This window comes from Ursus arctos, unplaced genomic scaffold (genome assembly GCF_023065955.2).
Source record: "Ursus arctos isolate Adak ecotype North America unplaced genomic scaffold, UrsArc2.0 scaffold_20, whole genome shotgun sequence".
NCBI lineage: Eukaryota > Metazoa > Chordata > Mammalia > Carnivora > Ursidae > Ursus > Ursus arctos.
The window spans coordinates 33662784-33690589 of NW_026622875.1; the positions used below are offsets into that span (position 1 = coordinate 33662784).

The 27806-nt window shown below is 39.2% G+C and overlaps 1 protein-coding gene across 8 annotated transcripts in view; it reads right to left on the minus strand.

Moving 5' to 3' along the window:
* The window catches only part of TBC1D5 (TBC1 domain family member 5), a 560456-nt gene extending 539433 nt beyond the window's left edge, over nt 1-21023 (minus strand). For 3 of the 8 annotated variants that reach the window (XM_048215962.2, XM_048215961.2, XM_044383370.3), the window contains exon 1: nt 20790-21023. The gene's annotated coding sequence lies outside the window, so the exon portion shown is untranslated. The remainder of the gene's footprint in view (nt 1-20789) is intronic. The other 5 variants (XM_057315993.1, XM_044383372.3, XM_057315995.1 and 2 more) reach the window with 3 other exon arrangements.
* Nucleotides 21024-27806: the final 6783 nt, after the last annotated feature.

A 27806-nucleotide genomic window follows, 5' to 3' on the forward strand; every position in this document is an offset into this window, starting at 1 on the left:
CAATATCAGAAATTACATTAGGGAATACAGGAAATTTTTTCCAAGTAAATTTCTACAGGAAATTGCAGCATCCCATAACACTTCGGTAACAACAATAACCTGGCTCTAGGAGAACAAGCACCCTTCCAGCACTCCAAGCCATACTAGAGCATGATTAGTGAGCATATTCTGTGACTGCTTCTAGAGAGCAGAGTCTGTGATTTATTCCTGTTTCTGACTCTAGGATTCTCAAAAAGAACAAATAACAGAGTATCCAAAGAGGCATATGTAATTTGAAAACAAAACAACACTTCGTCCATTTCTTTATTTTAAAAGTTATATGATTTACTTTGAATTTTCAAATAACATAAAAGAAGGGTATATCAAAGTGGAGCATGGATTGAGAAGCTTGGTACCAAGAGGCACTTGGATGAAGTGACTGACTAAGACATGAGGCCACCTTTGAAGAGTATATGTCCATTACTCCTCAACTGCCTGGACCAGTGTAATATTCCCTTAAAAGGTCTCCCACCTCTAGATGACACCCTCCTGACCCATCTTTCACACTTACGGGAAAAGTACAGCTACAACAAAGTTGCTCAGGTCACTTCACTATCCCTCCAACGGCTCCCTATTAGCTTGAGAATAAATATAACGTGGCCTCTCCCTGGCTCCCCAGGCCCATTTTATGAGCCAATCTTAAAGCTCTAGCAACAGTAATTTCTTGCATGTGCCTTAAGCTCTTTCAAGCTTTTGAGCCTTTGCTCAAGCTTCTCCTGCCAGCAGTTTCCCTTCCACCTCCCTTTACCAGTTCTGACCAGTCCTTTAAAGCCTCAACTCAAGTTTCCCAACTCCTAAGAACATTACAGAATTACAAGATTAGGTTAACAACTCCTCCCTTGAGTTCCTACAAAAAACATGTTCCCTATCTCTAACTTATCACACATTCTACTGAAATTTAAAAATTATCCTTTTTTAAAAAAAGTTTCTTCCAGGGGCACCTGAGTGGCTCAGATAGTTGGGCAACTGATTCTTGATTTCAGCTCAGGTCATGATCTTGGCGTTGTGGGACTGAGTCCCACCTCAGGCTCCGTGCTCAGCATGGAATCTGCTTGAGAGTCTCTCTCTCTCCCTCCCTCTCTCCCTCTCCATCCACCCCTCCCCCCCACTTGCACGCATGCATGCTAAAATAAAATCTTCTAAAAATAAATTTCAAGACATTTCTTCCAGCAAACTATGAGAACCACAACACCAAGAACCAAGTGTTTTCCACTTTATAGCATATTTACCTAAATAGTGCCACTCAGTAGATGTTTTTACTGAACCAAAATACTAACCATAATACTGGTTTTCAAGGAATTCTTTCTTTCCATTGTGGGGGGAGGGGGGAGTAAAGAAAAGAAAAAAAAAAAAACACTGAAAGGACTTTTTGGTTAGGTTTTTTTTGTTTGTTTGTTGGCTGGTTTTTGCTGTTGTTTAGCTAGGTGTTCTTAATAGCTAATACTACATGGGAGCACAGGGGTATGATCCATTCCCCGGGTAAGGCTGTACTGCTCTGTCTCACAGGCACTCTGGTTTCCCTCTGGTTTCCAGAGAGATTTGGCCAGTGTGAAGTGACGAGTGATAGACGACAAAAGAGGAAGAAGCCAGAGTATTTCTCCTCCATTCTCCCCACTCCCTGACACATCCTTGGCAGAAGTTTTGTCTCTTCTGTAACTCCAATTCCCTCCAGACAGTCCCACCCTCTGACGTACCAGCTCCTATCATGAAGCCCCAGTTATGGCTCTAGCTCCCAGTTCTTGCTTTCGAACTCTGACAACACCAGCTTTTCTCATCTTCCCCTGAGCCCTACTGGTATCCGAGAGGCTCTGGGTATTATTAGTATCCAGTTTGTCTCACAGTCCCAATAGGCTTCTCAGCAATTACCTGTATAACCAGTTCCTGAATTAATTTCCCTCTGTTGAAAGACACACAGTGGTTACTATTTTCTGGATAAATCCTGACTGATTCTTGTTTTTAAATGTCATTTAAAATAAAATGTATCAAACAGTGCAATACCTCAGCATACTAGAGCATAAAAACTTTTAAACTTGAAGAAAGCTTATTATACAAAATTATTTCGAATATAGGGTGGGGGGTGGGGCAAAAGGGAACCATGCATTAAATTTGTAAAGTAAAAATAAAGAATCTAACATTTTATTCATACCAAAGTGTTCCTCACTGGAATGAAGTCTTCCCTCAGCTGCAATGTTTGCCTGAATTAAGTCAATCACTTATAATAAAAATGTCACTTTTTAAAAACTTATTTGGTAGAGGAGAAAATTGGAAGGATTATGGGAGTTGGAGTCACTGCAGGCCAAGACATCTGTTAGGAGAGAAAAAAATGTTAAAGACCTCCTGTCAGTGACTTATTCAAATCCACAAAATTCAGTCCTTTTTCAAGACAAATCCAACTAGACTAATCAATTAAAAGACATACCTTTAACCATTAATCTTATCTCATAAATTGTTTAAAAGATCATAAAATGTTAAAGTGAAAAGAATTGCTTTAAACAGTAAGAGCACAAGTTGTAAAGGGTTCAATGTTAACAACTGATTTTTACAGGTCTTTTCAACTCCCCTTTCATATAATTACTACATCAAATTCCCTAAATAGAACTAGTCTAATAAAATAATTCAGTAACCATTCACCATCTATAAAACATTTCAGGAAATGAAACACTTCTAAAGCACAGAAAACATCTATTATTTAGTTCTATTTTGTGAATAAGAACATTAATCATTGAAATTGTTTGTTCTAGATCGCCATAGGAAAAAAAAATATTAGACGGTCATCCCCAAACTAAAGTAAAAAAATCAATTTAAGATTACAGACTTTGGAAGAATGAGATATGTGAAGGAAAAGGGGCCTGACATTACAACAAGCATTTCCTGAGCAACTACACACTACCAGTCATTTTACATAAATCACCTCATTTTACTTAAAACCGTACAAGGCAACATCACAGTGAGGAAATGGAAACCCAAAAAGGCTACATAATTTTTCCAAGCAACTTAACCAGCAACTAGTAGAAGTAAAATTTGAGTTCAGTGTCTTATCTGGCTCTGGAGTCTGGTTTTCCCTTGCTTTCTCTAGAACAATATTCCCTGTGGGTGATTTCAAACTAAAAATGAACGAAAGAATTATACACACACACACACAAAGTGGCTAAAATGACATGACAATTGCTAGCCAGTATTTTATATCATATTTAATATTATCAAACTCTCACACGCTTTTAGCATAATACTTGTATAAAAGCATCAACTATGTGTCAAGAGCTGCAAATAACAGATAAAAGCCTACCTAGAAAAGTTCATAATTACCAATTTTCTCACTGATATAAAAGCTCAAAAATGAGATCAGCCTCCCCAAGCTACCAGCCAACCTACTTCCCTCATGCTGTACATTACTTATCATCATATGCCGACAGAATAGCCTTGTCAGATCGTCTTGGTTAATTATTCCTCCCAGTTGTCTGATTAATGTCTGAAAATTTGGTGAAATTTGAGTTATTATCCTATCCTCTTTGTGCAAACTTTGGTATTTGCTTTCTAGTTACTATGCAGTCACCAATATCCTCTATGTTGATATTATTCCTTTCTAAAAAATACCTACTCCACTGAGAGAATACAGTTTACATCACAACTCAGTACACATATACACGTTATACAACTGAAAGAAAAATTTAATAACCACATTTACACTCACTGTACACAATGCACCTGATATTTTCTGATTTGTTTTAATGCTGGAAGCAACCCACTAAACTGATCTTACAAATCACTAACATGCTATTAGAACGCCACTCTAGAACCCAATCCCATTAAGAAAGTGCTGACATTGAGTATCTTTCCTTCCTGTTTCTTTCCAAACTGAAGGAGAAAAAAGTCAGTGAGAAAAGAAAAATAAAGATAAAAGGTACTACATGCCTCCAAAAGTTTTCCCTGAAGTATGATCATTGGGAATTATTTTTACAACATACTTCTATTTAATCATGATGATAAAATATACATAACATAAATTTTACCATTTTAGCCATTTTTAATTGTATAATCCGGTGGCATTAAATACATTCACAACAGTACCACCACCACCATTATCCCCTTTCAGAACTTCTGCATCATCCCAAATAGAAGCTCTATACCAATTAAACAGTAACTCCCTGCCCTGCCCCCCAGCCCCCAGTAAACTCTAATTTTATAATAAGATTTTATAAACATATATAAAAGAATTAAAAATAAAATCATGAACCCCTACAGACACATGACCCAGACTCAAAATTATCAAATTTTACTATAATTATTTACCTGTCCCAAACCTCCTGTCATTTTACCCCTACTTACTTAGAAAATATAAATACAGATTCTTTCTCACATAACCATAATGTCATCATCACAGCTAACAATATTAAAAAGAACTCCTTGCTATCATCAAACCTTGAGATTTTATTAATATAATCAACCTAATTATAAAATTACTTGTTTTCACCAAACTTTTCATTGATCCTCTCAATACTGCAATGATTTCTGAATAATTTCATGTGTAACTGTTTAATAAAAGATAATTATGAATCAAGACCAAAAATACCACAATGTTTCAAATGAAAGCTTTCTGAACAATTCTACAGAGAGACTATGGTTTTCCACTAAAAACACCGAATATTATTTAGTATCTCATAAATGGAATGTTTTCTCAGCAAATCACAAAAGCAACCTAGTGAAATCTGATAGCATCATTATTTTATTTTACATAAGCAATCATTACTAACTAGAAAAGCCTATATTTGTCTAGTGTTATTCTTCAATGGACTACTAGATGAACTTAAAAAAAAAAAAAAAACCTAGATTACTTTTCTTTAACCTATCAGTGTTCTTAATAGTGCTGTAAAATGTGAAGATATGATTGTACCTACAAACCTCTTCAGTTCTGCAAAAAAGTCAAACTAGAGCACTGAAAACATATATGAATAAATCCTGGCTTAAAAACTATAGTAACAATTTCTTTTTTTTTTTTTTTTAAAGATTTTATTTATTTATTTGACAGAGATAGAGACAGCCAGCGAGAGAGGGAACACAGGCAGGGGGAGTGGGAGAGGAAGAAGCAGGCTCCCAGCAGAGGGGCCTGATGTGGGGCTCGATCCTATAACGCCGGGATCACGCCCTGAGCCGAAGGCAGACGCTCTAACCGCTGTGCCACCCAGGCGCCCCTATAGTAACAATTTCTATTCCTATGAGGAATGACTTTGATTCACAGAAAGTTTGATATCATGAAATAACACTCATTTTCAAAATATAAAAGACTGGAAGAGATGAAAGACAAAACAGGGGCTCATTCAAATTTAACCTGTAATTTTCCACATAGTACAACCACTAGTTAAAAAGAAATTATCAGCCTGTAGAATATAAACAACCAAAGCTCAAAATATGAAATACAAAGTAAAATGTAAACAAGAAAGAAAATGTCTACATGAGTTTCATACAGTGTCTTCTCTAATCCTATGTATTTTTACTAATGCAAAATATATCAGCTTAGAAAGTATAATCTTAAAGTTCTTTAAAGTTTGTGATTACAAGGGATTACCTCCAAGATCAAAAGCAGCACTGGAGGAATACCAATATCACATGATCTAACTGCACAAAAATTTGCTGCTGCCCAATTTCTTCATCACATGAGTGCCTAACATAAATCAAGAAAATTAAAACACTTACATGTTTAATAGGAAGCATTTGTACTTCCATTTAAAGTTGTGTCAGTATCTTCCCCCAAATCATTTTCAAAGTATTTGACTGGCGATCCTAGAACTTCTTGAAAGGCAAGAAATGCCTAATTTGTTTTTAGTCATTGTTTTTATAATGTGAATAAACTCAAAAGCTACAAATATAACATATTACTATAACCAACATTCTAAAAATGTCGAGGTCCAAAAATAAAAATTCCTGAATGGTCTTCATTATGTAATTTTTAAAGTTTGCTATAAGAAGGATGGTTTAAAAATGCAATCAGCTAATATGCTCTGTATAATTATCACTACTCAATGAGGGAAAAATGTCTAAATGTTGAATAAAGAATAAAAAATAAAATAATTTTCAAGGTGTATAAGTAATCCCACATCATAAAAGATGCTGTATCACATCTTGACGACAAACAACAGAGAGAGGAAAAAAAAAGAGGAAAATCTAGGTCTAAATATTTTATAGAAGTCAGAGTCTCAGTTCAAATAGCAATAATTAGAGTGCTCTGATGGCTCTTACTCTACATTATTGGAGGCCAACAAATTTATTTAATTTCTGAAAAGTACAAAGTTTTAAGCACATTCTTTAAACATTTTATGGACTGAATTACTAAAATATTCACATTTATCATAAATTAACTGTCATCATGAACTTCAACCTCAGGATACAGAAATACAGGTGTGTGTGTGTGTGTGTGTGTGTGTGTGTGTGTGTAAACACAGAGATATAAATATATATTGTGTGTGTGTGTGGAAATCTTTTTAACTTTCTAAAGAAAGTCACTGATTTCATCTTGCCCTGTTACCTGCCATGAAGAATGTGAAGCTGCTTAATTTGTAGGCAGCATACACAGCTGATCTGGTGCAAAATTAATCACCAAATCAGTAAGTGAAGCCACATTCTGACTTCTGAACTTCAAAAAATATTTACTATTTATCATCAGTGTCCATGACTCTTCAACACTAAACGTATGATTAACTCTTTTATATCACTTATACAGTAAACAATTTCAAAATCCTTGCCAAATTCAATTCACTCATCTGTGTTACTCATTAGTAACAATTAGCTGAGAACTCAGTAAGAGTCACAGAACTGTACTCAGTGCACTCTTTTTACAAACATTACTCTAGTCCTCACTATACAGTTGCAAAGTATCCCTATTTCACAAATGAGAAAAAGAAGTACCAGAAGGTCTAAATCACATCATCAAGACTGAATTACTAAGTGGTAGAACCAGATTCTAACCCAAGTCAATCTAACTAACTTTAAGGTCTGTCTGCTCTTCCCACTACTGTAGACTCACAATTATGTCAACCTTGTTCATGGGTTTAAAAAAAAAAATCTCCCACTCTTTTTTCTCCTCCAGAAATTTGTATTTAGAACTGGTAAAGGAGAATAAAGTAATTTACACAAATTATTTTTGCGAATACCAAGACACAATTTTCTCCAAATTCTTGGTTTGACTTATGATATTCCAAATATGAATATTAAAAATTGCATCACCATTGAGCAAGACTGAAAGGCATACATTAATTACCACAAAAGACTTCTTACAACAATACTGGATTCTAAATAGATCAAAGATCCAAAAGTTGGACTATATTGGTAAAAGTATTGCCAAACAGTAGCTCTGTTTACCAAGTGTAAACATAACAACTTCCTAAGAATAAAACAACTATGTGAAGCTCTAAATTGCTTAGTTATGTTAAAAGTCTTCATTCTAAATACTAGGATCAACCAGAAAAATAGATCTATACATTTTCTTCACAGAGAATATTTTACAAATCCATCTGAAAATGTTATTATTCTACCTTTCTTTTTGAAAGTTATTTTCATTAGTTATAGAATACTATGTTGGCAACTTTTTCCCAGCACACTGAGATATTATCCCATTGTTTTCTGGCTGTCATTTCTGCTCCTGAGCAGTCAGCTGTCAGTGTAACGGCTACAGCTACTTTAAAGGTAATTCATCTTTTGTTCTCTGCCAACTGTTAAGATATTCTCTGTTCCTGGTGTTCTCCATGTTACTATGATATGTCTAGATCTGTATTTAAAATTCTCAGAACTTCTTAAATTCATGGACTGGTGTTTTTCTCAGCTCTGAAAAATGCTCAGCCATTCTCTCTTCAAACACTGCTTCCTTTCCTATTATTTCTCCCTTCTACAATTAAAAAACTGATGAAATATTGTTATACCTTCTCATTCTATGTCCTGTATATTGTAATCTCCTTATACCCATTTTCCTTATCTTTCTGTTCTACATTCTGAACAATTTATGTCCAGTTCATTGGTTCTCTTTAGTTGTATTTAATCTACTGATAACCACTGAGTTTTTCTTTTTTCTTTTTTTAAAATTTTATTTACCTACTTGAGATAAAGAGAGCATGCACACAAGCGGGGGGGGGGGGAGCAGAGGGAGAGGGACAAGCAAACTCCACACTGAGCACAGAGCCCGACGTGGGCTCAATCTCAACAACCCTGATCATGACCTGAGCCAGAAATCAAGAGTCGGATACTCAACTGACTCAGCCATCCAGACACCCCTCTACTGAGTTTTTCATTGTAATTACTGTTTTTATTTCTATAAGTTTTGTTCAGGTCTTTTTCAAATCTCCCAAGTTTCCTGTTGCCTGCAGATATTTTCCAGCTTTTTGTAAACATAATAAACAGTTGATTTACCATCTCTGTCTGATAATTCCAAAATCTGAAGTTTTTGTGGGTTCATTTCTGTCAATTGTTTCTGCTGCTTCTTACTCATGGTACCTTGTTTCCTTAGCTATATTTTATTGTGAGATAATTCTTTGGAAAATTGTTTATGGAAATTTCCTAAGACCGAAGATAAAAATGTACTCAACCTGAGAGGACTTTCATTTGCTTCTGCCCGGCACCTCAAATTCACAATTTGAGGTTCTTTTGGACCAGGTGATACTGAATTTGAGCTGCAAATCAAGAAGGCAGGCTTATGGTTATAACCTCTTAGGAACAGGTATTTTTTCAAGTCCAAAGCAAGTATTCTCACAGCCTCCTAAGAGCAAGAACATGAGAAGGGTTTTAATCTGGATTTAGCCATACTCTATGACCATAGCTCTTTTGGAGTCCAGTTTTATATGGAAGGAATATCCTATTAGACTCCTCTCCCTGGGCATATATGGGCTTTAATTTCTACACCCTGTGCTTTGTGAGGCCCTCAAAACTAAAGTAAATGTTCCCTAGAATGTGGCAAATATCCTCAGAGAAAAAGCAGTTTTAATATTTTGCTTACTTCTCTAAATTCCAGCTTTCATGTAGACTTTGACCTGGTAATTTCTCACTATCATGTTTGCTACTAAGGAAAAAAATTTCTAGCATTTCTAAATCTTTTTAGGGAATTACTTTATAAATATAATATAGCTGACCATATTACCATTTTCAATTTTAATAGGTTTCATATTTTTATATTTCAATCACTAAAAGTTTTATTTTGTGGGTAAGTGTAACACTGATGTAATGATTACTCTTTACTTGGCTTGATTCACTGGTATGATATGGGATAGAATTTTGCCAAATCCCAAAACAGATCAATTCCATTACATTAATAGTCTTCGTTAAGAGGATAAAAATCTGAAATTCATCCCCTAAACAGACATCTGTATAACTGCTATGGAATTTATTAGTCTATTGATTTTTTTTTTCTCCACCACTAACATGTGTGAGGTACAAAAATTCTGTATTTGAGGGGCGCCTGGGTGGCTTAGTCGTTAAGCGTCTGCCTTCGGTTCAGGGCATGATCCCGGAGTCCTGGGATCGAGCCCCACATCAGGCTCCTCTGCTAGGAGCCTGCTTCTTCCTCTCCCACTCCCCCTGCTTGTGTTCCCTCTCTCGCTGGCTGTCTCTCTCTCTCTGTGTCAAATAAATAAAATCTTTAAAAAAAAAAAAATTCTGTATTTGAGGCTACTGGAAGATTAGCCAAAGTGGTAAAAAGATGACAAATAAGGAACTGAGTTTAATCTTGTTTCTGCCAAGAAACAGAATAGTAAACAGAAAGACTAATATATGGAACTACATAAAAATTTAATAATTCTTCCTAAGAATTTTAAAAATGTATAAGCAAAATTAAAAGACAAAATTGAAAATATTTGTAATATATATAATAGACAGAGTTAAAATCTATAATATGCTAAGAGCTCTTGAAAATCAACAACAAAAACCCAAAAAGGCATTAAAAAATAAGAATAAAAGCAATCTATCAATCTGTGCCAATAGGTTAACCAAAAGCAATGATTTATAATACCTTCTGGTAGCAAGTTATGGGCAAATATAATTTATACCCTGCACTAAAGTTAGGGTATAAATTAATATTATCTTTCTATTAGGCCATTTGGCAATAAGAATCAAAATCTAAATTATGCATTCCCTTTATAAAATAACCCCATTTCTTAAACACACACACACACACACACACAAACACACACGCTAACCCCATTTCTAGTAATATACTTGAGTAATAACATCCCTGCATGAAGACTTATGAAAAACAAAAATAAAAGAACAGAACACAAAACTGATTAAAATTAGGAGTTACATGTACAATTAAAAGTTAAAAATTCTGAAACTACATGAATAACAACAGAAAAATATATAGTTATTAAAAAGGGTAGGAATAGAAGTTACTTTTTAATTAGTGATATACTATCATGATTCTTGAGAGGTTAAAAGTATAGATAGGATTTAACTCATCCAACAATTTTTGTAGTTTGATTTTCTGTTTTTTAGGTCTGTATGGTAGATGAAACACAGTCACAAATTCTTTGTTACTTTCTTCATCAGGAGATGGAGTTTAATTCTCCTCCGATTCAATCAATAACCAATAACATACAGCCGTTTTACCAATAACATATAGAAGTAATGTTCATCAGATTGTCTGCTTCTACTGCCTACCTCTTAGAATGCTCATTCTTGGGCGCCTGAGTGGCTCAGTCAGTTAAACGTCTGCCTTTGGCTCAGGTCATGATCCTGGGATCCCGGGATCGAGTCCCATGTCAGGCTCCCTGCTCAGTGGCAAGTCTGCTTCTCCCTCCGCCCCTCACTCCCCTACTTGTTCTCATGCGCTCTCTTTCTTTCTTGCAAAAATAAATAAAATCTTAAAAAAAAAAAAGTTTGTTTTTAAGACATTCACACTCAGAACCCACTACTCATACCCAGGCCATGTGGAGAAGCCTCACACAAGTGCTCTGATCAACAGAATCTAGTTATCTCCCAGACAGCAGCCAGCATCAACTGCCAGCCATGTGAGTAAGCCATGTTGGAAGTGGAAACTCTAACCTCCAGTGAGCCTACATCAAGTGAAACAGAGATAAACTAACCCTACCAAATCCTATACAAATTACAACATCATGAGTAAATAAATACTACTGTTGTCTTAAGGTACTAAGTTTTGGAGTGGTTTATTACACAGTAGTTAATAACTGGAACAGTCTCTTATTTACTGCTATATATTCAGCACTTAAAACAGTACATGGTATGGGACACCTACTTTTAATAGTCACAGCTTCAGGAGTATATAGTAAAGATGGCATACATGGTTTTGGCATTCACAAAGCAGTCAAAAGTGGAACAGAGACTGTTAGGTAAAAAGACAGTTATAATACATAATAAGTGTTATATTGTAGTACAGGGTATCTGGCCAAACAGGAAGGGCACAACACAGACTTAGTGGTGTAAGAAGCTCCCTAGAGTGGTGACATTTCAGCTAAGACTTCACAAGTTAGTAAAATCAAGAGATCAGAAGACTATTCCAGGCTTGAGGTAAGCAAAATCCTAAATAGGGGCGCCTGGGTGGTGCAGTTGTTAAGCGTCTGCCTTCGGCTCAGGGCGTGATCCCCGCATTCTGGGATCGAACCCCACATCAGGCTTCTCTGCTAGGAGCCTGCTTCTTCCTCTCCCACTCCCCCTGCTTGTGTTCCCTCTCTCGCTGGCTGTCTCTGTTAAATAAATAAAATCTTTAAAAAAAAAATCCTAAATAGTTCCAAATCTCAAAGATTTCAATACTTTATAATGAAATCATAGGGGAGGCAGAAGGAGACACAAGACTGAGCAATAAGTGATGGAAGAATACTGAAAGGTTTTTTTTTAGATTTTATTTATTTGTCAGAGAGAGAGAGAGACAGAGAGCACAAGCAGGGGGACAGGCAGGCAGAGGGACAGGAGAAGCAGGCTTCCCACTGAGCAGGGAGCCTGACGCGGGACTTGATCCCAAGACCCCAGGATCATGACCTGAGCCGAAGGCAGACACTTAACAGACTAAGCCACCCAGGTGTCCCTGAAAGGTTTTAAGCTATAGAGTAAGAGAATCAGCTGAGAGCTTTTAAGATCACGTGGCTCCAGGGACACCAGTCAGACAACCCCACAGAAACAAAGGCAAGAGATAATGATCTAGAGATGATATACCAGAGCAGGAGTAGTGGGCATAAAGAAACAATGGATTCAAGACTTACAATCTACTGAGCCTGATACCGTTACATGAGGATTTGGGGAATAAAAGGTGTCTATCAGGGTTCTGGCTTCAACAACCAGAAAGATGGTGGAGTCATCCACTGAGAGAATTCACTTGGGAGGGGGGATAGGTTTTTTGTAAGAGAAGATGGTAAATTCAGCTGCAGACGTTATGAACATGAGCTGCCTATGGGCCATCAAAAGTGGAGTTATCCAACAGGCAATCCGAAACACAGGTCTAAAGCTCACAGAAGAAATCAGGATTGGAGATCTAAGATTACAGGCCCCTCCGGAAGCTTTTTGTCTCTTTATAACATTAATCTCTCACTATCTCCTCAGCCACTCAGATATTACTCTATAATTCTCTCACAATTTGTCTTTATAAAGTATCTCTCTCTCATTTTGTTAATGCTTCCAAAATAGTGGTTTTACATTATGAGGAAACCCAAGTTTAATCAATGTTTTGCCACACCCTTTGCAAGGCAGGATGCGTGATGGCCACTGGTGAGGGCATTATGCAGGTAGTTTTAGTGACAAAAAGGAAGGAAATTAGGGGTACTGATCAGGACTACTTCGCAGACTGGGGGAAAGCATCTGTACTCCTGATCAAAGTAGAAAGGAGGTAATGGAGCTATTCTCTGAAACAGAAAATGAAGTGTATCTGGAGAATAAATAGGAAGCCAGAAAATCATTAAAAGGGCAAAGAAGTACAAAAGGATAACCAGGGAGTAGAAAGGGGAGCAGAGAAAAAAGAGATACATCCAGGCACTTCCCCATCCCTACCTTTCCAATTTTGTCCTAACATCACTGCTTCCTGGTCTATCAATTCCCAATGGCTTTCATTACACTCAGTTCTGACAATTACATAATTTGGCTTAGAGAACTTTAAGTAGACCATAGCAAGACCACAGCTTGAAAAGAAAACTCACCATAAAAAGTAGAAAATTATACTACCTGACCAGAGAAAGAAAATCACGATACCTGATACTGCAAATAAGCAAACCCAATGTTGCACAGTTTGGTCTCTGTAGTCTATCAGTATTCCCTTTTAATTTCTGCCAAATCACATAGAAAGAAATCTTCAAGCTCTAAGGAGATGAAAATGTAAAACCTCAGAATAATTGCTTGGGCAGTGAAGCTAGACAGCCACAATTATAAAGGAAGCTGCAGGCACTTTAACTTAAAAGTACCAGAGCGTTGTGTATTACCATGAGTATTTTGACATAAAAAGAGAATCACAAAACTTCTGACCCAGAAGGGTCCTTACAGATTATCAGTTCCGATTGCTATAACAAAGTACCATAGACTAGAAGGCTTATAAACAACAGGAATTGATTTCTCACAGTTCTGAGGGCTAAACTCCACCCTGTAAGGCCAGGTTCTGGTTGAAGGCCGTTGTCCAGGTTGCAGACTGCTGACTTCTCATTGTATCTTCACATGCCAGAGAGAGGAAGCAAACTCTCTCTTGACTCTTACAATGGCACTAATCCTACTCAAGAGGGCTCTACCCTAATCACCTCATCTAATCGTAATTACTTCCCAAAAGTCTCACCACCTAATATCATCACATGGTAGAGTGAGGGAGCAGGGTTTCAACATACAAATGGGGGGGGGGGGGACACATTCAGTCCATAAGAGAGATCACTTGGTGAAGTAATTTTCCAAATATTTTAAAATCCTTCTGAGAACTGGATAGATCAACTCACATGACACTATATCAAAGCATCATATTTCAAGTCAATGAAATTAATAAAACCATTCCAACACAGCTTCCATAAATGAAAATTAATCATGAAAAAAAATTCTACAAAAATGGCTGGTTTCAGATGGTATGCTTATCTACTTGGAAAATGTAAGAGAATCAACTGAAAACCAGTTATAATAGATTCAGAAAGTGACTGATTACAAAATACACACACACACACACACACAAATCAGTGGCTCTTCCATTGAACAGCAATAGTCAGGGAGAAAAAAAATACACACACACACACGGAGAAAAATCTCATTCCCGCCGATTAAAAATAAAACACAGTGGGACTGAATAGAAGACAAAATGATAAGGCTTCCGATATCCAGAGAAAGAATAAATCATTCATTCAGTAGTACTGAGAAAACTAATCAAACACTTAAAAATTTAGTACCCTCTACTTCACACAACTAAACATGTTCTAGAAAACTATAAACTCAAAAACTTAAATTGAAACTATAAAAACAGTTTAAAATATAAATTAATAGCTATATAAACAAAAGGTAGGCAGAAGAGGAGGTATAAAGTCAAGTATGCCCAAATAAAGCCCAAATAAAATAAAGAAAAGGTGGTAATAGCCATTAGGTAATACCCAATACAGGCAAGTACGGGGCCTCTCAGCTTTGCAGTTAAGGGTAAAGTGGTACAATTTGGTCATGTGTTTCAAAACTTTTAAACATGAGTATATCTTTTGACCTACTAATAATTCCACTCACTGGGGCGCCTGGGTAGCGCAGTCGTTAAGCGTCTGCCTTCGGCTCAGGGCGTGATCCCGGCGTTCCAGGATCAAGCCCCACATCGGGCTCCTCTGCTGGGAGCCTGCTTCTTCCTCTCCCACTCCCCCTGCTGTGTTCCCTCTCTCGCTGGCTGTCTCTCTGTCACATAAATAAATAAAATCTTTAAAAATAATAATAATAATAATAATTCCACTCACAATTTTTCCTAAGTAATTCATAATGCATAGGCACAAAGGAATATTATATTACAATAATGTTCAGTGTAGCACTGCTTGTCATATAAGGATTGAAAGGAATCTAGGTGTCCAAGAGTGGAGGATTACTAATAGTACCTTCATACAATGAAACAGTCATAGAGCCACTAAAAAGTATGTGGGAGAGTAACATCATTAATAAGATAAAATATTAAATGAAAAACAAACACAAGTAACAGAATAGCATAGATCCACTTTGAGTTTAAAAATATCTGCACATACATATTTACCCATATGTATCTACAATACACATATACAGCACAGGTAAAAAGGTTAAAATTAACCCCTAAACTATTAAGAGTAATGAAGATTGGAAAGGGAAGGCAATTTATCCCAAGCCTCCCTATGCCATACATACCTACTTATCAAAATGAGCATTCTTACTATAAGACTCTTGGACTTCGTGAAGAAAAAGAAGTCCAGTTTAATCAATGCAGTAGACAGAGAAATAGTAGTACCATCTACCCAACTCCTATCAACTCTGCCTTCTCTCCCAACCCCCACCAAGGATCCAAGGCAATCAATTCACCATCTCACCCCAGGATGACAAGAGATGTAATGTTAGTAATTCCTCTTGGATTCCTACAAGGTAGCTACTGGAATACCTCCAAAGGTACCTATTCTGGGAAACCTAAAGGGGTAAATTCTGATCCCCACTAATTACCAGCAAACAGAACGCATCCACCTACAGCCAGGACCTGTAACTTTGGCTCAGTCTTCTTGCAGTGCTATACCACCCCAAGTCCATCAGAAGACAGGTGCAGCTCATCTCCCCCAAGGTGGTTACATGAGAAGTGGGGGCTTACTTCTCACTGATCTAATTATTCTGAAGATCCATTATTTAGAAGTAGAGACCCAAACTGCTTTTAGTTCAACCTTTTTATCTTACTTAGATGTTTAGTAACAGTAAGAAAACATTGTTGCTGACCAACATATGCAACTCGTTTTCTACACTAGCACTTGCGGTACAAATCTGACTTGTTTTTCAGCTTCTCTCAAGACAATATAACCCCCTAAAAGAACTGAAGAAATTCCCAATAGTGCAGATCATTATTTTTGATCATTTGTTTTTATGACATTTTCACAATAGGCATTACCTTTTGTAACAGAAAATATTTTCTTTTCTAATGGAAGGCTAAGCTATCATACTGTAATTATTCAACCTAAGATATTCACGCACAGCAACATTTTCTTTAGATATACCACAACTAGTCTGTCATAAGTTATCATACAAAACTAAATCCAGTCATTTTCAAAAAGTAAACCATTCTTCTAAATGTAGACTTAATGACCCATAAAAAGGTAAATGTAAGCATTCCTGTCAACACAAATTTATAAAAATTTGCAATCATCTATAATGCCTATTTCAAATCTCTTAAGTCTATTTTGTCTCAAAAAAGTAATCCAATAATCACCTTCCCTAGGCAGCTGAGTTAAGAAAAATAATAAATCTGCAATTACTAAATATTTTCATGGAGTCAGAGACACCACATGTAGCACAGAACAATGAATGAATTATATTATCTTTAGATGTTTTTCATCCAAACTAGTGGACATTTAATGAGCACCTACTGCATGCCAGGTCCCATGACGGGTGCTAAAAATAGAAAATGTTAACACACAAATCCGATATTCCAGTTCTTTTTCTAACCAAAGAGACAGGTAGTATGATAAATCATAAAATATATTGAGAAAAGAGAGATCCCGATCCCTGATCTCCAATTCCAAAAATCCAAAAAACTCTGAACACTAAAATCGTTTTCTAAGCTGTCAACAAAACACAGCCTAACTAATATGAGGCTTTTTATGGTCTTTTTTATTCTACTTAGTGTGAACATGTATAAATTTGCTGGGAAAATTAATGTGTACAACTATGGGGTGATTGTTCCTATCCACAGGAGGTTTCATGATATACAGCATATGCACCATATTAATTTTCTAAATTCCAAAAATTTTACTTCTGAGACACATATGCCACCATGGATTTTAGATAAGGGGCTGTAGATCAGGTCTGAAGACTGCAAGGGCAGATGGATTATTTCAAGGAGCAAAGGAGTCCACTGAGGGAGGTAAAAGTTATAGTCAGAAAAACCTTCAGAAATAAGGTTACCTTGTTCTAGGCTTCACAACACTACACTAGAAAAACTTAAACCAATCCTTTCATACCACCACCAAAAACATCTTTTATTATTACTACAGCCTTACATCCTTGTTTTGAAAGATCTGAGCAGCCAACCCATATTTATTCATATTTAATTCCCCAAAGGGATAAGAGCATTACTATACTGATTTTGTATTTAATCCAAAAACTACAAACTTTGTTTTGCTGGCCCATACAGCTTTATACCAAATGTACAATTCCCATTAAGTTCATTCAATTACAATCAGTCTTGATTATGTGGATATTATCAGCCACACTGTAGATTACCCATAGTAAAACACAGTACCTGACACATGATAGCATTAACTATGTGTCAGACACCAAGCATTATATATGTATATATACTATACTTATACATGTATACATATATACACATACACACAAATATATATACTCATTTAATCCTCAAAACAATTTTCTGAGGTACTTACTATTATTATCATTTTAAAGTTGAGAAAACTCAGGCACTATGAGGCTAAGTAACTGACCAGCATAACATTACAACAGACATTACAACAGACATCACAACAGAGTATGAACTTTGAGAAAACATTTACAAGAGGGATTTGTTGTTATACTGACTTACCCCCAAATTATTATCCCAGTTAATGAAGAATTGATGCTACTGGAATAAGCCCACAGGCCCTAACCCTAACCCTCTCACTTCCCCCTCCCACAACTGCCCACACCCACAAAATCTCATTTCTCAAGTTCCAGTACACACACTGTAACATTATTACCATTCTAATCATCTGTCCACATTAAGAGAAATGTCTGCGACCAAGTGTATATAAGCACCACTCCTCAGACTAGTGCTGATGTAGGACAAAGCTTTCAGTGGCAGAGACAAAAACAATACTGAAGTTGTCCTTATTAGTTTTCCAGCGTTAAAATACGATAACAATGACCCGTGCTTAGATTGTTATCATCCTTACTGGCCAAATAAAAAGTCCATGACCCATCAATCGCCCCAAGAAAATCCTAAATGTTAGGATAACAAATACAGAATAAATCTACTACGTACGCGTAGAGGGGGAATGAGGGTGGAAGGTGGAAGAGAGGCATAGGCAAAAAATGAAGAACGAAAACTTGCAGGGTCAAAAGGAAGTAGACACTACTTTCACATTTAACGGTGACTTATAGACTTGAAAGAGATTGGTCTGGCAAACAGGTGCAAACAAAATAAAGCTTTGCAAATTTCAATATCTTATTCAGAAAAGATTACAAGCATTGATGCAAGTTTTCATTATACAACGGGAAATTTTTTAAAAGATGATAAGTTTGGATTTTAAAATGAAAGTAAAGCTCATAATTTTCAACAATACTAGGGAAAGGGGTTTTTTAAAAAGTATCATTAATTTCTTTTCTTCCAAAAAAGCTACATTCAGAAGATTGTTAAAGCATGGACTGTAGAGTCAGCCAGCCAGAGTCCCAGCTCTTTGTTAGCATAGGACTTTTACCCTCTCTGCTTCAGTTTCCTTGAAGATTGTTGTGAACATCACATGAGGTAAGATACATAAAGTGCTTAGAACAGTGTCTGCCACTTTGTGCTTCTAAAGCACTGTCATAGATATTATTTAAGAACATGAAGAAACAACGGTAAGTAAGGACTAGAATGAAAACTATAAAAATTACAGTGCTAAAAGTAATTGATGTTGCACTTCAATAATGTTTTTAAAAAGTTAGGTACAACCATTTTTATAGACATAAAGTATGAGGTTAAGTATGATACCTTTCAACTTTTCAATTTAATTTTCTTAGTTAGAATAGGAAAAATCTGAATCCATTTAGCAAAACCTCAACAGGTGGAGACCCTAAATTCTTTACAAGTTTGCTTTCAAGGCTCAGGAATGCATTGCTCAACTGAGGCTGCATCTGAGAGCAAAAGCAAACACTCAATACTTTCATTTCAATAAGAGAATCTCATCCCAACCATGGATTCAGAGACACAGGATTCATAGCCTGTAAGTTGATAAAACCGAACTACCCATAGCTGAGTCCTTCAGCTAGAAATACACCAAGCTTCCCTGGAAAATTCTCGGGCCAGGTGATGTATGCACCACAGCATGCACACCTGATACCTACACTCCTCCAGGTGGGGGCAACTCACCCCAATACTACTATCCCCTCCCCTGGTATCCCGACATAACCTGTTCACTCTTCATAAAGGCTCGCCCTAAGGCGAACTTTCTCAGTTTATCCAGCCTTTTGCCCCTTCTCTCAAACCACACCTACACTCAGGAGGAATTAAGGCACTTATTCATTGACATGTCATTTTATTTCATAGCACACACATATCCACATCCTTGCTACTCAAGATTCTTCCTCGTCCAGCAGCACCTAGGAGCTTATAAGAAATGCAGAATATCAAGATGCATCACAGATCTACTAAATAAAAATTTGCATTTTTAAACGAGAGCCCCAAGGGATTCCTATGCACCTTGAAGTTTGAGAAGCACTGCTTTGACTCTACTGCAGATAGTTGTAAAAATTTTAAATGCTTAAGTTTACATTTGAATTTAGAGATATAGTATGAAAATTCCAAGATGTGGAATCAGAAAAGCTCGTTAAGATAAATGACCAACATATAAATGAATTTAAGTGTTCAAAGTTTTATTTTCAACAATACCTACATTTAATACTTCCTGCTTTAAGTCAGTATTTTGTGCAACAGCACACTAATAATATAGTTTCCCTGTACTATATTTTGTTGTACAAAGAGTACAAATAACGACAGGTTCTAGAAATCTTCGCGCCATCGGGCCCAAAGCTGTTCAACCTGTACGCTACAATTTTGGGATTTAGTCCAATTCGGAGGTGATAAACAGAACTCATCACCGAAAATTACTATTCAGAAAAAAACCTTTAGGATGTGAACTTTAAATCATACTCCTGAAACTAAAACTTGTTAATGGCTGGTACTGAACAAACTCTAGGTCATTTGTAGAACCAAAAATTGTTTAGGAGGTTTGTGTTCGTTTTTCCAGGAAAAGTAGGGGAAGGGGGATCAACTTTCACAAAGTTTTTATCATATCCTTAAAGGCCTCAACTCTCATGTTCTTAAAACTTAAGTCGTACTAAAACAGGGTCACATTTCTCTCCTCAAAGATGAAAGGCTTCTCTAGTCTAAAGGCTGCATTTTAAAAGGTTTGGGGATTCCGGGCCCGTTTGCTTCCGGGCTGCGAAGGAAACATGCTGCCCAGGGCTGATATGAACAGGAAAATTTACTAAGTAGGAAGTTGAGCCACAGTCCAACCACCAGGCTCTGTCCTCCTGCAGCAGTTGGCCTTACAGCCTAGACCCCAACCTCCCGAGGCCGGGAAGGCAGGTAGACGGAGGGAAGCAGCCTCCTCGCCCTACCCGCCCTGGAGCTACAGGAGCCTCCCTCCCGCCACCCAGCCCCCACGCCGATCCGGGAAGCGCACAAACGGGGGCGGTGCGACTACCCATTCGCGGCGACAGCAGCAGCAGCAGCACCCTCAAGCCCTCCCGTGAGGCGGCGGCAGCTGCAGCAGCGGCGCTGGGGGAAGCGGGCATGGTCCTGAGGGGCAGAGGGGAGGCCAGGGCGGGAGCGACTGCATGTGGGGCTGTACTGGAGGGAGGCGGAGGCGCTCACGGGGCTCGGCTTTTTTACGATTATCATCATCATCATCTTGTTTTACCTGTGGCGCAGAAGGGCTCCCCAGCTCCTATTCCCTGAATCCTCCTCCTCCTCCCCTCCTCTTTCTCTCTCTCTCCCTCAGTCTCTGCCGGGCGCTCGTGGAACCGGCCGGGCCCGGCCCGACCAAAGAGAGAACAGGGCGGGAGGGGGTGGCGGCGGCGGTGACCAGCGAGCACGTGACCACGCTCGCGCCGTAACGGCGGCCGCCTCCTGCCGCGCGCCCTCCCCGCGCTCCACCTCTAATAACCTCGCGGCTCGAGCGCCCAGGACGCTGGTGCGCAGGCGCCCGCCCGGCCTGGAGGCTGCGCGGGCGCGCAACGCGCTCGCTCTCGGGGCCCAGTCTGTGGGGCCCTGCGAGGCGCGACGTGGGGGGTGAGCCGCGGGCCAAACCGTCTGCTGAGCCGGCCGGCTACCAGGGCGCATGCGCGGGAGGGCTTTTTCCAACCCCCTCCCAAACTTTCTCCATTTCCTCTCTCTCTTGCCTTCAGCAGCGTGCTGCTGTAGCCTTAGGAAACTGCCACCGGGACTTAACCACTCACACCCACCACCACCTTCCCCGGGTGGGATTGAGAGTAAGGGAGGTGTCGGCTTCTGAGAAACTCCTGATAGGCTGGTCCTCCTGCCTCAAAATTTACACTTACTAATGGCGTGTAAATGGCCTTGCATTAGACATTTTTCTACAGCTGAGTAGACTCCTAGTCATGCTTCAGGACCCAGCCTGTCACGGACTCTGAAACAAACTGTACTCTGCTTTGGGGAAGTCATTAACGTTTTGTGCAGATCTACTTTGTTATAACCAATATGTCTTTTTTTTTTTTTTTTTTTTTTTTTTTTTTTTTTTTACAAATCCGCAGTACTAGGCTCCAATTTTGTCTCTACTTATAAAACCCAGGACGGTATGTGTCTTCAGCATTGTGGTATCTCAGGAAAATTCTGATGACTGACTATCAGAACACAGGCAATGCCTAAAATCTATGTCTTTAGCCTCCACTTCTACTTACTCATGATTTAAGATTCCCTTTAACCCCAACACACGGAATGCTGGTGTTTGTTTCTCGAATATGAAAGCCTTTGAAAGGGAATGCTAATTAGAGTGGTAAATGCTTCACCTAGTAAAAAAGATTTATGGTCTTCTATTAGCCTATCTTCCCAAAGAGCTCGAAAAGAAACTGATACTGTTGAGTCCAGAAGAAGGAAACCAAGGCAGAAAAAGGTCAAATTTTCAAAGGTTAGCTAGCTTCCTTGGAGGGTCCCTGTGTGGGAGACCTTTGTTCACAAACACCCCCCTTCACACAGGGATTCCTTCTCTTTCTATTGGCCCTCTTTGTTGCAGGAGCTGGACAGGTTAAGTTAATGCCTCTCTCCAGGTCTAATCAGGGCAAATAATTAAAATGTAAAAACTTACTAAATGGCATTTGTGACTAAGTTATGTCATCATTGATGAGGGAACAGAAGGCTGACTGAGGGCAAAGCAGAAACTGACACCCCGCAACCTCCCCCCCCCCCCACCATGGGATGTACGTGACATTCCTCAGGCACTCCTGACTGCCCTAAAGGGCAAAGAAATAGTGAACCTATAGATACCACAATCCCTCAGTTTACAAATGTCTTATCAGTTTACAAGAACGAAGCATTTCTGTCAATAACCTAGCTTCTGGAAGGGAATGTAGGTAGATTAAATGTCCTTATAATTTGCAGCCTCCAGGAAGTTCCCAACCATCTTAATGTTAACGCCTTGCTAGAGGGAAAAACAACCTTAACTTGACAATGGCAAGGCCTCCAGTATCCTGTGAATCTTCTTTAACATATGAAGTATTTTCTCAACCTCCCTTTTTCCTTACCTCCCCCAACCCCATGGTATATAACAGCCACCTCTCACAACCCCGGGGCAGCAGCTCTTTCTGCCCACGGGTCCTGTCCCTGTGCTTTATTAAACCATTTTGCACCAAAGACACCTCAAGAATTCTTTCCTGGTCGTTGGCTCTGGATTCCACCCCACTGAATCTCACCTATATTCCACAACCTCATCAATCATTACCATTAAACAAGGTGAATGCCGAGATGATGTTCAAGAAACATAACTAGCAACAAAATTCCAGAAAATGTTGGGATAAATGTTAATCAAGAAACAGTATTAACAAGGGCTTCTGAGAAACTAGGAAAATCACAACCCTCAAGCCTCCAATCCGATATGTCTGAAATGTTGATGGACTTTTTTCATTTACCAATATATACACATGCACAGTGATCCCACCTGATAGTTGCAGGTACCACCTAGGATATGCTAGTAGCACCCCATTATAAATATAGCCAGTCCAAGGTTCAGACTCTATGAGAGACTGTATTTTGGTGGCCTATGATGAACCCCAATATCCATGCCCTTTTGTGATACTCTCCCCTTGAATGTGCGCTGGACCTCTCACTACTTTAAACAATAGAATGTGGCAAAAATGACTGCCAGTTCCAGGCTGAGGCCTTAAGAAGTTGCCAGTTCCAGGCTGAGGGCTTAAGAAGATGCCAGTTCCAGGCTGAGGCCTTAAGAAGACTTTGCAGTGACAACATTGAAATTTACTGGAACCTGTACTCATGGAAAACAGAAGTGATTAAGAAATCCCCCCACCTGTTTGTGTTCTAGGACATGGCTTACCACAAAGAACCACTCTTCCCCATATGACTTAGATGAGACTCTCTGCTCTTTCTCAAAAGACTAGCAGATGACTCCTGTTTACCTGTGACAAGATCAAACACAGATCTTTCCCTTTTTGCTTGAACCTGTTGACAAGGTCAGGCACTAACCCTTCAACCTCCTTTGTCTTATGGATGATTAGCTAAGATTATAACTGTTTGTTGCCTTGAAATTAGTTAGACACATAGATAAACATGTCCTGGCTGACTAAGATATCTCCTGATTACAAAACAATTCCAACTAATGCAGGCTGTCTGGGTCCAAGGACCCAGAGGGGTTCCCTTAGGACCAGCCAAGAGGGTCCTTGTTTTGCACAAGATAGAAATCAAATGCAAGCCAAGAGGAGAGTTTATTGAAGACATAGAGTGCAGACAGAGCATCTGGGAGACTCACAAAGGAAAGAAGGATGAGTCTCATCTTTGCTTGGAGTCTGTTGCTTTTACTGAGGACTGTGGTCTCATACACATGTCTTCTCAGACATCCAAGAACAAGGATGAGTGTTTAAGTGTCTTCCATATGTCATTTATGCCCTGGAGCCAGGGTCTTGAAAAATGTTCATGAAGACCCCACCTGGTCACTCCTTACATCTTATCTATTGTTCTGGAAGACTCCAAAGAAATCATTAACTCCTTGACCTTTGCAAGGAAGACATACATAATCTGTACCATAAGGCATGTGTAGGGTGGGGGTGTAGGTCCTAGTAAGAAAAGAGGCAGCAAAAAAGCCATCTTTCTTGGTGTCCCTTCAGTTTCCCTATCTCACAACTATAAGTCATCCCACTGATAACTTGTCTACTCCTCCCTGTAAAAGTACAAGGCAAACTCCTGCTGAGACACTCTGATCTTCAAATCTGGGTACTCTCTCCACTGCAATAATCTTCATAAAATCTATTTCCTTGTTCATTTAGTTTTGTTTTTGACAACGGCTTCTGTTTTTGCCCTTTGGTAGATGCACCATCTAAGAAATCTAACTACTCCAAGACTACCATGCATCAGAAGTCTAACTGAGCAATTTCAAGATGCCAAATGGAGGAAAACTGAGGAGCCCAAGTTAACAGCCCCAGCTGTGCTTCCACTGAACACAACACAACCTGCCACACGTGTGAGTGAACCATCTTGGAAGTGGATTCTCCAGCCCCATCAAGTTGCTGCAGCTGATGCCACATGGAACAGAGACGAGATATTCTCCACCATGCCCAAGTAGTAGAATTATGGGAAAATAAACAAAAGTGTTGTGTTAAACCACTCAGTTTTGTGGTAGTGTGTTAGGTAGCAATAAATAACCAGAATAGACCAATATATCCAGCTGTCTGCTAGAGATGTGTCCCAAGTGTCCCCACAGGCACCTCAAACCCAACCTGCTCAAACTGAGTTTTGCAAATCTCCAAACCTGCCCCTTCTTCTATGTCCTCTATCTTCTGTAGGTAGTGCATTCATCCCCTCAAGGCTCCAAACAGAAAACCTGGGAGCCTTCCCTAACTTTTCTTTATCCTACAACATTCAGTCAACAAGTAATGGGCTTTCTGCTCCAGCTCTACCCACGTCTCACCTCTGATCCTCCTCATCTCTCTCCTGAACTACTGAGTATTGAGAATTAGTCAGGTTTTTCCATGTTGCAAGGAAGAGTCATACATGAACCCAGATTACCTTAGAGGTTTATTGTCAGGCAGGGAGTGAAGAGATGTGGAAAACCAGCCCAGTCATCTCCCATCACCCGTGTTGGGTGATTTCGGGCTGGGAGGCCAACTGGCCTTTTGGAGAACCACAGAATAACCCCATCCGTTAGGCCACAACACTAGCTCTAGGGACTCTGCTTCTCTCTGGCTTCTCACATCCTTAACCTACAAAGAAAACCTGAGGGGTCTGTTAGTCCCCAGTTGCCACAGAGTACCCTGACAGGGCTGAGACTGGCCTTCAATCTAAGCTAGGAAAAAGAAACTAAAGTAATAAAGCTGATGATTAATAATTCCATAAAACATAAACATTGTATGAAAATTCATTTTGAGTTATGCTACTTTATAATACAATTCATATTTTAAGATAGAAACATTAAATTTGAATCAACATCAGCATTCTTGGAAAAATAGCAATTAAGACCTTTAATTTTGCTGCAACTTGGTTCTCTGCCTTGGCATCTATGTGCATTCTCTGTCTCAGGACATGAGGGAAAGTGAAACAACTTGCGTGTGCACACGAGCGTGAGTGCATGCATGCACGCATGCGCGCGCGCACACACACACACACACACACACACACAAATACAGATGTTCTCTAGGAAAAGTAGAAGCCCTCTCTTAGGCCTCCACCTCTGGGGAAACTCAGCCTGGACCCTTTAGGCCAGCACAACATCCACATCCCTTCTCCTGGCTCTTTTCTCTTCCGCTCCACTCAACACACCTGGGTAAATAGGCCACATTCAGATCCTGAAATTGCCATAGGGACCCAGACTAATGTAATAACAAGATGTACATTCTGCAACATGGCAGTGAGAAGGTATGGTGGGCATGGGCTGTGTGTGGAGCTGGCATTAGGAATCATCTCCTCCCTTAGTAAGTACCCTGTGTAGCATCCAGGGAAATACCTGCTCAGATCTCCTGTTATAAGAAGCCTAATTGGCTTTCAGCCTCAGCTGTTGCCTTGCCAGATTCACCACTGTGTCTATGCTGAAATCCTATTTCCCCTAGGCTGCTCCTAGTCAGTGATTGAGCACAGCAGGGGTATTAGTGCAGCTCCATTGTTGAGGGATGCAGGGTTCCTCTAATGGGCAGCTTTGGCTCAAAGATTCCCCATTGGCCTGGTCAAAACTTTCTTATAACTGCTTGCAGTCTTAGGATCTTCCTTCCTTCCCCCTTAGCTTTTACAGTTGTCAGACCTGCACTGTGGTCTGGTCTCTCCCTAGCCCAGCTTCCACTTCCTTCCCTTTATCCTTCACTAGTCTTCTCTCAGTAAAGCTTGTGTGCATCCAATCCCATCCTGGTGTCTGCTTCTGTGAGGACCAAAATTGAAACCTATCCCCATTCTGGGACTTCATCTGGCCCATCCTCAGACTGGAGCTATAGGGTACAGTTATGATTAATATCAAGAAATCTAAATTCTTTAATTCTTTTGTGTTTGGGGTTTTGAAAAACTTTTCATCTCCTAGAGGCACCCATTAAATGCAGCTAACCCCAGGTAGAGATAACAATAAGCTAAAGCCTTTCACTCTTAAGAAAATAAAATAGTCTGAGTTATTTTGACTGTAAATATAATTGAGATTATAATAAAGATTGTGAAACTAATAATACAAGTTATTAAAAGTTTTATGGGATAACAAGGGCCATTTGGCTCCTCCCCTCCCCATCCTGTGTTCCTGTAGCAGATAGTTTGGGAGCTGTTTGTTCCAGCGCATAATAATATCTCCCACAAGACTCAATCACCTCACCCTTTCCCCACCTCCAACCTCAATCAAGAACCTGAAACAAAGAGGGCCAAACAGTTCCTCTTTCTGGGAGAATTGGGATTAAAGCAACATGGCTAGAGGAGTGTGGCTAGAACTGCAACAGCCCCACGGAGTAGGCCATTTCATCAGTCAATGTCTGACCAGGAGACTGGAAACCATTTTACTTATTTACAACAGAAGAAATCTAATACAGGGAATGAGTTACACAGATGAGGACCAAACAGGCAATGGGGAGGCTGCCTTGAGATTAGCAACAGCAGAAGGGAGCTATACTACCCCTAGCTGAAGAAACACAAGAAAGAGATCATGTTACTAGGGCTCCAGGGCTGGGGTCATGGGATGGAATCTACACATGGTACTAAAGAGTCTGAGTAGTTATAGGGGTGCCTGGGGGGCTCAGTCAGTTAAGTTCCTGCCTTCAGCTCAAGTCCTGATCCCACGGTCCTAGGATAGAGCCTCAGGTTGGGCTCCCTGCTCAGTGGGAACTCTGCTTCTCCTCCTCCTTCCTCTCTCCCCCCTCCCTCTCCCCGTCTTCCCCTTCCCCCTGTTCATGCTCTCTCTCTGTCTCTCTCAAATAAATAAATAAAATCTTTAAAAAACAAAAAGAGTCTGAGTAGTTGCATGCAGAGAAAAACTACTTAAGGTAGCTTTACTCAGAAAGCATTTATAAGGTTCACTCCTCCCCCACTGACAACCACAAGGAGGGGAACAATTTTCTAGAGAAGGGTCATGGCTATTTGTCAGATGGGGACAAATTTTGACAAACAAAACAACACATGTTCACTACATTCCTTCTGTTAGTGATATAATTTCAAAATGCTCTTAGCTAATATAGAGTAATTATCTATTTACTAACCCTGTAATTAAAGAGTAGGTATCAGTAGGTGCTCATCC